Source organism: Orcinus orca, chromosome 4 (assembly GCF_937001465.1).
Source record: "Orcinus orca chromosome 4, mOrcOrc1.1, whole genome shotgun sequence".
Lineage (NCBI taxonomy): Eukaryota > Metazoa > Chordata > Mammalia > Artiodactyla > Delphinidae > Orcinus > Orcinus orca.
In genome coordinates, this window is record NC_064562.1 from 78,628,026 (window position 1) to 78,640,671 (window position 12,646).

General features: G+C 38.7%; 1 protein-coding gene across 1 annotated transcript in view; it reads left to right on the forward strand.

Moving 5' to 3' along the window:
* The window catches only part of SPINK2 (serine peptidase inhibitor Kazal type 2), a 208,017-nt gene that overhangs the window by 67,784 nt on the left and 127,587 nt on the right, over positions 1 to 12,646 (forward strand). The window lies entirely within an intron of this gene.

The window sequence follows — 12,646 nt, forward strand, 5'->3', positions numbered from 1 at the left end:
TGGCCAGCCTACAGATTGGCTGGCTTTGGGTCAAAGTCCCACCCTGATTCAATCCACCATGGCCACCAATATTAGAAGTCAGATGCTATGGTAGAGAACACAGTACACAATCATCCCTGTACAAGGTATGGCCTCGAGAATGGTGGGGGCAATTTCCTTCAGTAGAGACTGTGAGCTGACAGGAAAGAAAAATTTCTCACAATGATCTGGGTTAGCCATTGATATGTAAGAAGCACCTAGAAGGCACTGTCCGTAAGATAAATAGCAATGGTTTTTATGGACAATTTACAATGAAAAATCTTTACAAAACTATGAACAAGTTTCAGTCCCCCACGGAGCTGAACCATAGTTAGTTTCCCCCAAATCATTAGAACAGTAGTACTTCATTCAAATGCTATTCTTTAAACACCTAAACTCTATGAATAGTTCATATTTATGCCATCTACCATCATAATTGTACAAGAAATCATCTTATTGAAAAGCATTGGTTATATTAAGTAATATCACATTCACAATGCTTGGGACAGATCACTTGATGTTAAATAGTGAAAAAACAAAATGTCATCTCACAATAGCCAAAGCACCTATAATCAATTCAAGTATAAGCATCTAATAATTTATTTTGTAACAAATGTTAAATGCAATGACTGGTCAAATAGAGTATTTTATCCTTGAGCAACCTGTCACATACATTGAAAACAATTCTCTTTTGGCTAAGATCAAAATATTCTTTCTCCCTAGAGATTACAGAATTTAGGCATAGCCTACAGAATATAGGCATTTACTAATAAAATGTCTCTTGGTGTTTAATACTCAAACATCATAGAAAATACAAAATATCTCAGTAAGAAGTTTTTATAGCCATGTTTAATAGGGAAAATAGATATGTATTTACACACCAAAAACTCAATAGATTTTTAACAAAACAATGTTCAAGACAGGTTCACTTATCCTCCAAATACAATAGTAGAATGTCAGAAGCATGTGTTCTTTGAAAAAGGAGAAAGGGTCAACTGAGAGGATGTGCATCTTGGAGATGGCAAGGCTCAAAGAGGCATCATAATGTTACTATATACAAAGCAACTGTCAGTTTGGTAAGAGAGGAGAGTTTTTACATTTTACATCCTGTAGCAGGATGTTACTTTATTTAGTTAAAAATTACTCTTCTTACCTATATGTAAGGCTTCTTACTGACTTTTACTACAGTTAATTATACTCAGAATTGAATGGGAATTTGTGTTGAAATACTACCACCTACTGTAACTTCAACCATTTAAAATAATGAGAAAACAAAGGAATCAAATTAACAGCACCTAATAGGCATCATGTGCCTCCTGATATAATGCACTAAGAGCAGAAAATTCACTGTTTCCAAAAGTAATCATCTGAATCCAATTATGAGGAAACCCAAACTGAGGGGCATTCTAAAAAGTAACTGGTCTGTATTCTTCAAAAATGTCAAGGTAAGGAAAAACAGAAAAAGAGTGAGAAACTGTTGTAGATTATGGGAGACAAAAAAATAAGGCATGGAAACTAACTGCACTATGTGCTCTTATGTTGGATCCAGGATCAAAAAAATTTTTTTTATTTTGTTATAAACAACGTTAGTAGGACAACTGGCAGAATTTGGATATGGTTTCTAAATTAAATAAGATAACTGTATTCATATATAATTTCCTGATTTTGATGAGTTCTATTATGAGTACGTAAAAGAATGTTCTTATGTAACCAAATTACTCTCAAATGTTTCAGAAAAAAAATATACGTAGAGAGAGAGAAAAAGGAAAAGACAAAGAAAATGTAATATAAGGTTAACATTTATGGAACCTGGGTGAAGTACATACATGATTTCTTTGTGTAACTTTTGTGTAGGTCGGAAATACTTCAAAAGTTAAAGTTAAATATTTAAATAAATAAATAAAATGAGAAACCAGCTCTCATGTAGCATATTCATATAGAACATTTAATTTTCAAAAACAGAATTAGCAGGAAATCCCTGTATAGGTTATAGTGCTTTTCAAGTTGATTCAGTTTGGTCTAAAAAGTTACCTGATTACAATCTAGCATGCCTCTTGCCACAAATCTGGGGGATTTCATCCTCCTCCTCCTCATACTGCATACCTACAAAAAACAAAAATATTCTCACTTTCAGTAAAATACAACCAGTTAACATCTTGCTCCTATGATATGATGTAGCAGAAACACATAACTATCTCCTAAGTAAAAAACAATCCTTTTACCCCACTTTTCTAAAATTTCAACTACATTAACTAAATTGTAATGAAATAATAATCATAGGTCTATGTATACATATGTCTGTGTCACACAGGTATTCTCCCAAAACACTAAGAGGCTTCATGACAAAGGTTCAGTGTAAACTGTGTGAATTTTAAGTATTCCATCTTCTCCAGAAAGTCCATGTAATTCTCATTAATAGCTAACTATTGATAACTAGGAACAAGGTCATAGTCCTCTGACCAACAGGCTCCTTGGAGACATTTGGGTAAGAGGGTATAGCCAGCAAAGGACTCCAATAGCTAGGCAATACCTTAAGGTGGGCTGTCTATTACAGCAACATTTCATACATGGACAGGGATAACAGGCTGTATTTTCCAAAGATGATCACATCCATATCGTCCATTTCACATGCTCCTTTATAATAATAAAAGTCGTACTGACACTCCTACTACGAAGATATGAGAGTCTATCTTTTCTTCCCTTGAATGTGAGTGGATTTTTGACTCTCGTATAACCAAGAGAATACAGCTAAAACAATGCTACATAACTTTAGAAGCTAGGTCAGGAAAGACAATGTGGTTCCACCTTGTTTGCTGAGACACTTTCTTCTGGAGCCCTGAGCTGCCATTAAGAAGTTCTACTACTCTAAGGCTGGTATACTTGGGTGAGGAAGCCCAAACCATATGGAGAGGCCACTTACAGATGCTCTAGTCAGCAATCCTAGTCTTTGAGTTTTCCTAGGCTGGATGCCAGACATGTGAGTAAATACTCTAGGATCACCCAACCCCCAGCTGTCAACACTTAGTCTTTGAGACTTCTCAGTTCAACCACTGACATCAGGCAGCAGACGAGCCATTCCTACTATGCTGTCCAAATTCCTGACCCACTGAATCCATGAACATATTAAATTAATTTTTACACAGCCACATTTTGGGGTAGTTACGCAATCATAGGTACTTAAACAACAGGGCATTGTAAAAATTAGTGTGCACTGGTCCTAATATTAGTCTCATCTTCTTATGTAAAAGAATAAGTGTGTTGTGGAGATAAGGACGAGATGGGGGAGTAGAAGGACTTGAGCTCAACTCCTCTCATGAAAACACCAAAATCACAACTAACTGAGCAACCACTAACAAAAAAGATGGAAACCTACCAAAAAAGATATTCTACATCCAAAGAAAAAGAAGCCACAATGAGATGGTAGGAGGGGCGCTTTCACGATATAATCAATCCCATACCTGCCAGGCGGGCAACCCACAAACTGGAAAATAATTATATCACAGAGGTTCTCCCATAGGAGTGAGAGTTCTGAGCCCCACGTCAGGCTCCCCAGCGGGGGACTGGCAACAGGAGGAGGAGCCCCCAGAGCATTTGACTTTGAAGGTCAGCAGGGATTGAGTGCAGGAGCTCCAGAGGACTGGGGGAAATACAGACTCCACTCTTGGAGGGAGCACACAAGTTTTCACATGCACTGGGACCCAGGGCAAAGCAGTGACTCCATAGGAGTCTGGGCCAGATGTACCTGCAGGTCTTGGGGTGTCTCCCGGGGAGGAGGGGGTTGGCTGGGGCTCACACCAGGGGCAAGGCCACTGGTGGTAGAGGTCCCAGAGTGAGCTCTCCTGAGGTTGCCACTTTGGCACCAAGACCTGCCCCACCTGAAAGCCTGCAGGCTCCAGTGTTGGGACGTCTCAGGCCAAACAACCAACAGGGTGGGAACACAGCCCTACCCATCAGCAGACAGGCTGCCTAAAGTTGTCCTGAACCAACAGCTGCTTATAAACACACCACTGCCCACCAGAAGGATAAGACCCAGCTCCACACACCAGTGGGCAGGCACCAGTCCCTCCCACCAGGAAGCCTGCACAAGCCCCTGAACCAACCTCACCCACCGGGGGCACACGCCAGAAGCAAAAGGAACTACAATCCTGCAGCCTGAGGAACAGAGACCACAAACACAGAAAGTTAGACAAAATGAGATGGCAGAGAAATATGTTCCAGACAAAGAAACCAGACAAAACCCAAAAAGAACTAAGTGAAGTGGAGATAGTCAATCTACCCGAAAAAGATTTCAGAGTGATGATAGTAAAGATGATCCAAAATCTCAGAAAAAGAATGGAGGCACAGACCGAGAGGATACAAGAAATGTTTAATAAAGAGCTGGAAGATTTAGGGCTTCCCTGGTGGCGCAGTGGTTGAGAGTCCGCCTGCTGATGCAGGGGACACGGGTTCGTGCCCTGGTCCGGGAAGATCCCACATGCCGCGGAGCAGCTGGGCCCGTGAGCCATGGCCGCTGAGCCTGCGCGTCCGGAGCCTGTGCTCCACAATGGGAGAGGCCACAACAGTGAGAGGCCCGCGTACCGCAAAAAAAAAAAAAAAAAAGAGCTAGAAAATTTAAGAAACAAAGACATAGAGATGAACAATACAATAGCTGAAATTAAAAATACACCAGAAGGAATCAATTGCAGAATAAACGAGACTGGAAGACGGATGGTGGAAATCACTGTTGAGGAACAGAATAAAGAAAGAAGAATGGAAAGAAATGAGGACAATCTAAGAAACCTCTGGGACACATTAAATGCACCAACATTCGCATTATAGGGGTCCCAGAAGGAGAAGAGAGAGAAAAAGGGCCTGAGAAAATATTTGAAGAGATAATAGCTGAAAATTTCCCTAACACAGGAAAGGAAACAATCACTCAAGTCCAGGAAGTACAGAGAGTTCCATACAGGATAAACCCAAGGAGGAACATTCTGAGACACATATTAATCAAACTGATAAAAATTAAAAACAAAGAGAAAATGTTAAAAGCAACAAGGGAAAAGCAACAAATAACATACAAGGGAATCCCCATAAGGCTATCAGCTGTTTTTTCCCCCAGAAACTCTGCAGGCCAGAACGGAGTGCCATGATATATTTAAAGTGATCAAAGGGGAAAACCTACAACCAAGAATGCTCTACCTAGCAAGGCTCTTGTTCAGCTTTGACAGAGAAATCAAAAGCTTTACAGACAAGCAAAAGCTAAGAGAATTCAGCACCACCAAACCAACTTTACAACAAATGCTAAAGGAACTTCTCTAGATGGGAAAGAAAAGGCCACAACTAGAAAAAAGAAAATTACCAATGACAAAGCTCACCAGTAAAGATAAACATACAGTAAAGGTAGGAAATCATCTACACACAAATATGAAGTCAAAACCAGCAATCATGAGAAGAGAAGAGTACAAATGCAAGATATCGGAAATGCATTTGCAATTAAGAGACCAGCAACTTAAAGCAATCACACATATAAAAATATATAGAGAGACTGCTATATAAAAACCTCACAATAACCACAAACCAAAAATCTACAATAGATACACATACAAAAAAGAAAAAGCTATAAAACACAACTCTAAACATAGTCATGGGACTATGACTATAGTCATAGCTGATGCAGGGGAAACGAGTTTGAGCCCTGGTCCGGGAAGATCCCACATGCTGTGGAGCAACTAAGCCCATGCGCCACAACTACTAAGCCTGTGCTCTAGAGCCCACAAGACACAACTACAGAGCCTGCAAGCCACAACTACTGAAGCCTGCACACCTACAGCCCGTGCTCCACCACAAGAGAAGCCACCACAATGAGAAGCCTGTGCACCACAACGAAGAGCAGCCCCAGTGTGCCACAACTAGACAAAGCCCGCGTGCACCAACAAAGACCCAATGCAGCCAAAAATAAATACATAAATAAATAAATTTATATATTAAAAAAAACCACGTAGTCATCAAATCACAAGAGAAAAGAACAAAAGAAAATGGGAAGAAAAAAGACCTACAAAAACAAATCCAAAACAATTAACAAAATGGTAATAAGAACATACATATCAATAATTACCTTAAATGTAATTGGATTAAATGCTCCAACCAAAAGACACCGACTGGCTGAATGGATACAAATACAAGACCTACATATATGCTGTCTACAAGAGGCTCACTTCAGATCTAAGGACACATACAGACTGAAAGTGAGGGGATGGAAAAAGGTATTCCATGCAAATGGAAAGTAAAAAAAAGCTGGAGTAGCAATACTCATATCAGACAAAACAGACTTTAAAATAAAGACTGTTAGAAGAAACAAAGAAGAACACTACATAATGATCAAGGGATCAATACAAGAAGGAGATACTGCAATTGTAAATATATATGCACCCAACATACGAGCACCTCAATCACACCCATCCTTCTGCGACTATTCCAAAAAACTGCAGAGGAAGGAACACTCCCAAACTCCTTCTATAAGACCACCATCACCTGATACCAAAACTGGACAAAGATATCACAAAAAAAGAAACTTACAGGCCAATATCACTGATGAACATGGATGCAAAAATCTCAGCAAACCGAATCCAACAATACATTAAAAGGATCATACACCATGATCAAGTGGGATTTATCCCAGGGATGTAAGGATTTTTCAATGTCCACAAATCAATCAGTGTGATACGCCACATTACAAATTGTAGAATAAAAACCATACAATCATCTCAATAGATGAAGAAAAAGCTTCTAACAAAATTCAACACACATTTTTGATAAAAACCTTCAGAAAGTGGGCATAGAGGGAACCTACCTCAAAATAATAAAGCCATATATAACAAACCCACAGCTAACATCACACTCAATGGTGAAAACCTGAAAGCATTTCCTCTAAGATCAGGAACAAGACAAGGATGTCCACTCTCGCCACTTTTATTCAACATAGTTTTGGAAGTCCTAGCCACCATAATCAGGGTAGAAAAAGAAATAAAATGAATCCATATTGGAAAAGAAGAACTAAAACTGTCACTGTTTGCAGATGACATGATACTATACATAGAGAATCCTAAAGATGCCACCAGAAAACTACTAGAGCTAATCAATGAATCTGGTAAAGTTACAGGATATAAAATTAATGCACAGAAATCTCTTGCATTCCTATACACTAATGATGACAAATCTAAAAGAGAAATTAAGGAAACACTCCCATTTACCATTGCAACAAAAAGGATAAAATACCTAGGAATAAACCTACCTAGGGAGACAAAAGATCTGTAGGCAGAAATCTATAAGACACTGATAAAAGAAATTAAAGATGATACAAACAGATGGAGAGATATACCATGTTCTTGGATTGGAAGAATCAATACTGTGAAAATGACTATACTACCCAAAGCAATCTACAGAGTCAATGCAATCCCTATCAAATTACCAATGACATTTTTTACAGAACTAAAACAAAAAATCTTAAAATTTGTATGGAGACACAAAAGACCCCGAATAGCCAATGAGGACTTGAGGGAAGAAAACGGAGCTGGAGGGATCGGACTCCCTGACTTCAAACTATACTACAAAGCTATAGTAACCAAGACAATATGGCACTGGCAGAAAAACAGAAATATAGATCAATGGAACAGGACAGAAAGTCCAGACATAAACCCACGCACCTGTGGTCAACTAATCTATGACAAAGGAGGCAAGGTTATACAATGGAGAAAAGACAGTCTCTTCAATAAGTGGTGCTGGGAAAACTGGACAGCTACATGTAAAAGAATGAAATTAGAACCCTCCCTAACACCATACACAAAAATAAACTCAAAATGGATTAGAGACCTAAATGTAAGACCGGACACTATAAAACTCTTAGAGCAAAACACAGGAAGAACACTCTTTGACATAAATCACACCAAGATCTTTTTTGATCCACTTCCTAGAGTAATGAAAATAAAAACAAAAATAAACAAATGGGATCTAATGAAAGTTAAAAGCTTTTGCACAGCAAAGGAAACTACAAACAAGACGAAAAGACAACCCTCAGAATGGGAGAAAATATTTGCAAACGAATCAACAAAGGAGTAATCTCCAAAATATATAAACAGCTCATGCAGCTCAGTATTAAAAAAACAAACAACCCCCAAAAAAAAAAAAAACCCCAAACAACCCAATCCAAAAATGGGCAGAAGACCTAAATAGACATTTCTCCAAAGAAGACATACAGATGGCCAATAAGCACATGAAAAGCTGCTCAACATCACTAATTATTAGAGAAATGCAAATCAAAACTACAATGAGATATCACCTCAGTTAGAATGGGGCATCATCAGAAAATCTACAAACAAGAAATGCTGGAGAGGGTGTGGAGGAAAAGGAACCCTCTTGCACTGTTGGTGGGAATGTAAATTGATACAGCCACTATGGAGAACAGTATGGAGGTTCCTTAAAAAACTAAAAATAGAATTACCCTATGACCCAGCAACCCCACTACTGGGCCTATACCCAGAGAAAATCATAATTCAAAAAGACACATGCACCCCAATGTTCACTGTAGCACTATTTACAATAGCCAGGACATGTAAGCAACCTAAATGCCCATCAACAGATGAATGGATAAAGAAGATGTGGTGCATATATATATATGTGGTGCATATATACAATGGAATATTACTCAACCATAAAAAGGAATGAAATTGGGTTATTTGTAGAGACGTGGATGGATCTAGAGACTGTCATACAGAGTGAAGTAAGTCAGAAAGAGAAAAACAAATATTGTATATTAATGCATATATGTAGAACCTAGAAAAATGCTACAGATGAACTGGTTTGCAGGGCAGAAATTGAGACAGAGATGTAGAGAACAAACGTATGGACACCAAGGGGAAAAAGTGGTGGGGGGGAGGTGGTGGTGGTCTGATGAATTGGGAGACTGGACTGACATATATACACTAATATGTATAAAACAAATAACTAATAAGAACCTGCTGTATAAAAATAAAATTGAAAAATTAAAAAAAAGAATTCTGCTAAAGTTGCAGAATACAAAATTTATACATAGAAATCTCTTGCATTTCTATACACTAACAATGAAAGATCAGAAAGAAAAGTTAAGGAAACAATCCCATTTACCATCACATCCAAAGAATAAAATAACTAGGAATAAACCTACCTAAGGAAGCAAAAGATCTGTACTCCAAAAACTTTAAGAAACTAATGAAAGAAATGGAAGATGACACAAACAGATGTAAAGATATATCCTGTTCTTGGATTGGAAGAATCAATATTGTCAAAATGAGTATACTATCCAAGGAAATTTACAGATTCAGTGCAATCCCTATCAAATTACACATTTTTACACATTTTTCACAAAATTAGAACAAAATTTTTTTAAATTTGTATGGTAACAACGAAGATCCCGAATAGCCAAAGGAATTCTCAGAAAGAAAAATGCCACTGGAGGAGTCAGGCTCCCTGACTTCAGACTATGCTAGAAAGCTACAGTAATCAAAACAGTATGGTACTGGCACAAAAACAAATACAGATCAATTGAACAAGACAGAAAGCCTGTTGGGCATATAAAAGTTATGTTTATACTACACCATAGTCTATTAATTATGCAATAGCACTATGTCTAAAAAATTATGTACATACCTTAATTAAAAACTACTTTTTGTGAAAAATTGCTAACCATCATCTGATCTTTCAGAGACTCACTGTAGTAAAATCAAAGATCACTGGTCACAGGTCACCATAACAAATATAATAATGAAAAAGTCTGAAATATTGCAAGAATTAGCAAAATCTGATATAGAGACATGAAGTGAACAAATGCTGTTTAAAAATGGCATCAAAAGACTTGCTCAATCCAGGGTTGCCATAAACCTAAATTTGTAAAGAACAGTAATGTGAAGCACAAAAAGAGGTGCAAAATAAAACAAGGCACACCTATAAATAGTTGTCAGCTCAAGGCAAATTCAAGTTTTCCTTCCTGGCACTGTATTCCCAAATATTTTCCATCTGAGGTTAAATTCCCAGATGCAGAACCTATTGATATGGAGGGCTGACTGTACTCAGAAGTCATCCACGTATGGAAACTGAAGCCATGGAGAAGGGATGAAATCATCCAGGGATAATGTGAATAACAGAAGAGAAAGAGAAAAAAAGCCACAAAGGTAAGAAGAATTAAGTGAGAGTGATGTTGCAGATAGAAGGAATGACTTTCCATGAGAAAGTCATCAACAGTGTTGACTGCCACAGGGTTTAGATAAGGTTTAAAAAATGTCCATCTATCAATTGAGAAGTCACTCATTTTCTCAAAATATTGGAAGAAAAAGGAAATAAACCATTCAACTTGCTTTCTTGAGGACAAGAGAGATCTAGTATTTCACACAGAAAGAAGCCAGCTGAAGAAAGAGTGTCTAAAAACTGATGAGGGCATATCAAATAATGATCAAAGGACACAAGCAGGACTGGAATTGAGACTCAACGCTAGAGCAAACTTGATAACTGAGATAACGTTAACTGTTTCCCCACAGGATTATTATACATTGTTAAGAGAATACTAATTAGCATAATCACTACAGTGGTCACTTGGCACCATTTAGCAAAATGTTAATATTTTGTGTAACATGTATACATTATCTGACCTGACAATTCTACACCTAAAAATTTATCCTACAGATATATTTGTATTGGACAAAATGATACGTACAAGATTACTCATTACAGCATTGTTTGAAGCAGAAAAAGACTGGAAATAACCCAACTATCCATCAAGACACAACTTTAGTTATGGTATATCCAGACAAACTAAGTAGCTGTGAAAAAAAATTAGAATGTTCTCTATGTACTGATATGAAAATCTCCTGGATATAGTAGATAAAGCAAAAAATAAAAGTGCAGAAAAATGTGAAGTTACTTTTTGTCTGTAAAAAGGGGGAAAACAGAATACTATATTCGTAGGGACTTCCATGGTGGCACAGTGGTTAAGAATCCACCTGCCAATGCAGGAGACACGGGTTCGATCCATGGTCTGGGAAGATCCCACATGCCGTGGAGCAACAAAGCCCGTGCGCCTAGAGCTCGTGCTCCTCAACAACAGAAGCCAACGCAATGAGAAGCCCACACACCTCAACGAAGAGTAGCCCCTGCTCGCCACAACTAGACAAAGCATGTGCAATGCACCCAAAAATAAATAAATAAACTTGTAAAAAAAAAAAAAAGAATACTATACTTGTATTTCCTTGAATATAAATAAAGCATCTGGAGAGCTAAGAATCTAAGAACAGTGGTTACTTATGACTCTAAAGAACAGTGGTTACTTATGATGGAGAGGGCTCACACAGGAGAGATGGCGGACAAGAATAAGACCTTACACTTTACATTTTCATGGCTTGTGAGCCATGAGAATATATTACCTACTCAAAAATAAAGCTAAAAAAACTTTCACTTTTTTCCAACACAGAAGTTAAGAGAATGTAAAAAAAAAAAAAGAGAGAATATAATAATGATGCTAATAGACTCAAGATTAAAAGTGACAGACGTTTGAACAGTAGAGTTTAAGCTTCTGCTTCTATTTTCTCCACGAAGCAGCTGAGAAAATAAGGATAAATGTGAGGGGTGAACACGGTATAAGGAGCTAGAAGAAAACGACGTAGAAATAGAAGCTGTAGAGAATGGAATTGGGAGCTTTAAAAATACATAATGAAAATACACTAGACATGACTAAGAATTCTACATATAGAAAGAAAAAAAAAAGATATATTGGTCCTGTTCAGTGAAACACACGCCACCTAGAACTGTGTCATCTTGTGGAAAGAGGAAATGGAAAAGTCATCTTTTAAGATAATTTACTTAGGCACGTGACAGCATGAAGGAACGCCAAAACAGACTAATCCCTGCTCCCCTCCTCTCAATACTCTTTGTCCCCGGAGTATTTCCAGAGCCTAGCACAATGCCTGGCACAGGCTGACGCTCAAAAATTCAACTATTCATAAATTCATTAACTCTGGCCTTAAGGGAAATCAAGAAAGGAGTCCTTTGCTTCAAAGTCGGAACAACGGAACCTGTCGCATGGTTCTGCGCACTATTTTCAACACGGGAAGGGAGTGTCAGACTCACCCAGGGGCAGACAGAGGAGAGAACAAGAGTCACCCTGACCGAGATGATAAAGGCTACGTTCCCTGCACCCTCCACCTCTCAAAATCCCGGATTCGTTCCCGGCCTCGGGAGTGTGGGGAAACGACTGGGGCCATGGTGCGGCGGGCCGGGGAGGAGGCCGCAAACCCTCAATTAGTCCAGCTACCCACGTTTCCCCCCTTAGATGGGTCGCCGCGGAGTGTTCTGAGTGGTCACCTACCCTCGTGTGCGTCACACATATTGACAAACGGTTCACGAGAAGCTAACTCTCAAAACCACAGAGAGAAAAGCCAAGCGCCCACAGACCTACGCAGCGTCGAAAGAAAACATTTCCGTGTCGGGCGTTCCCAGAATACTCTGCGTCTCACGGCGCGGGAGGGGCAGGGGGAGCGGGAAAAAAAAAAAAAAAAGCCCACTATTAATTCTGCGCCTGCGCAAAGTGTAGGTTAACCTTTGCTGACGGCTTGAACTGCACATGCGC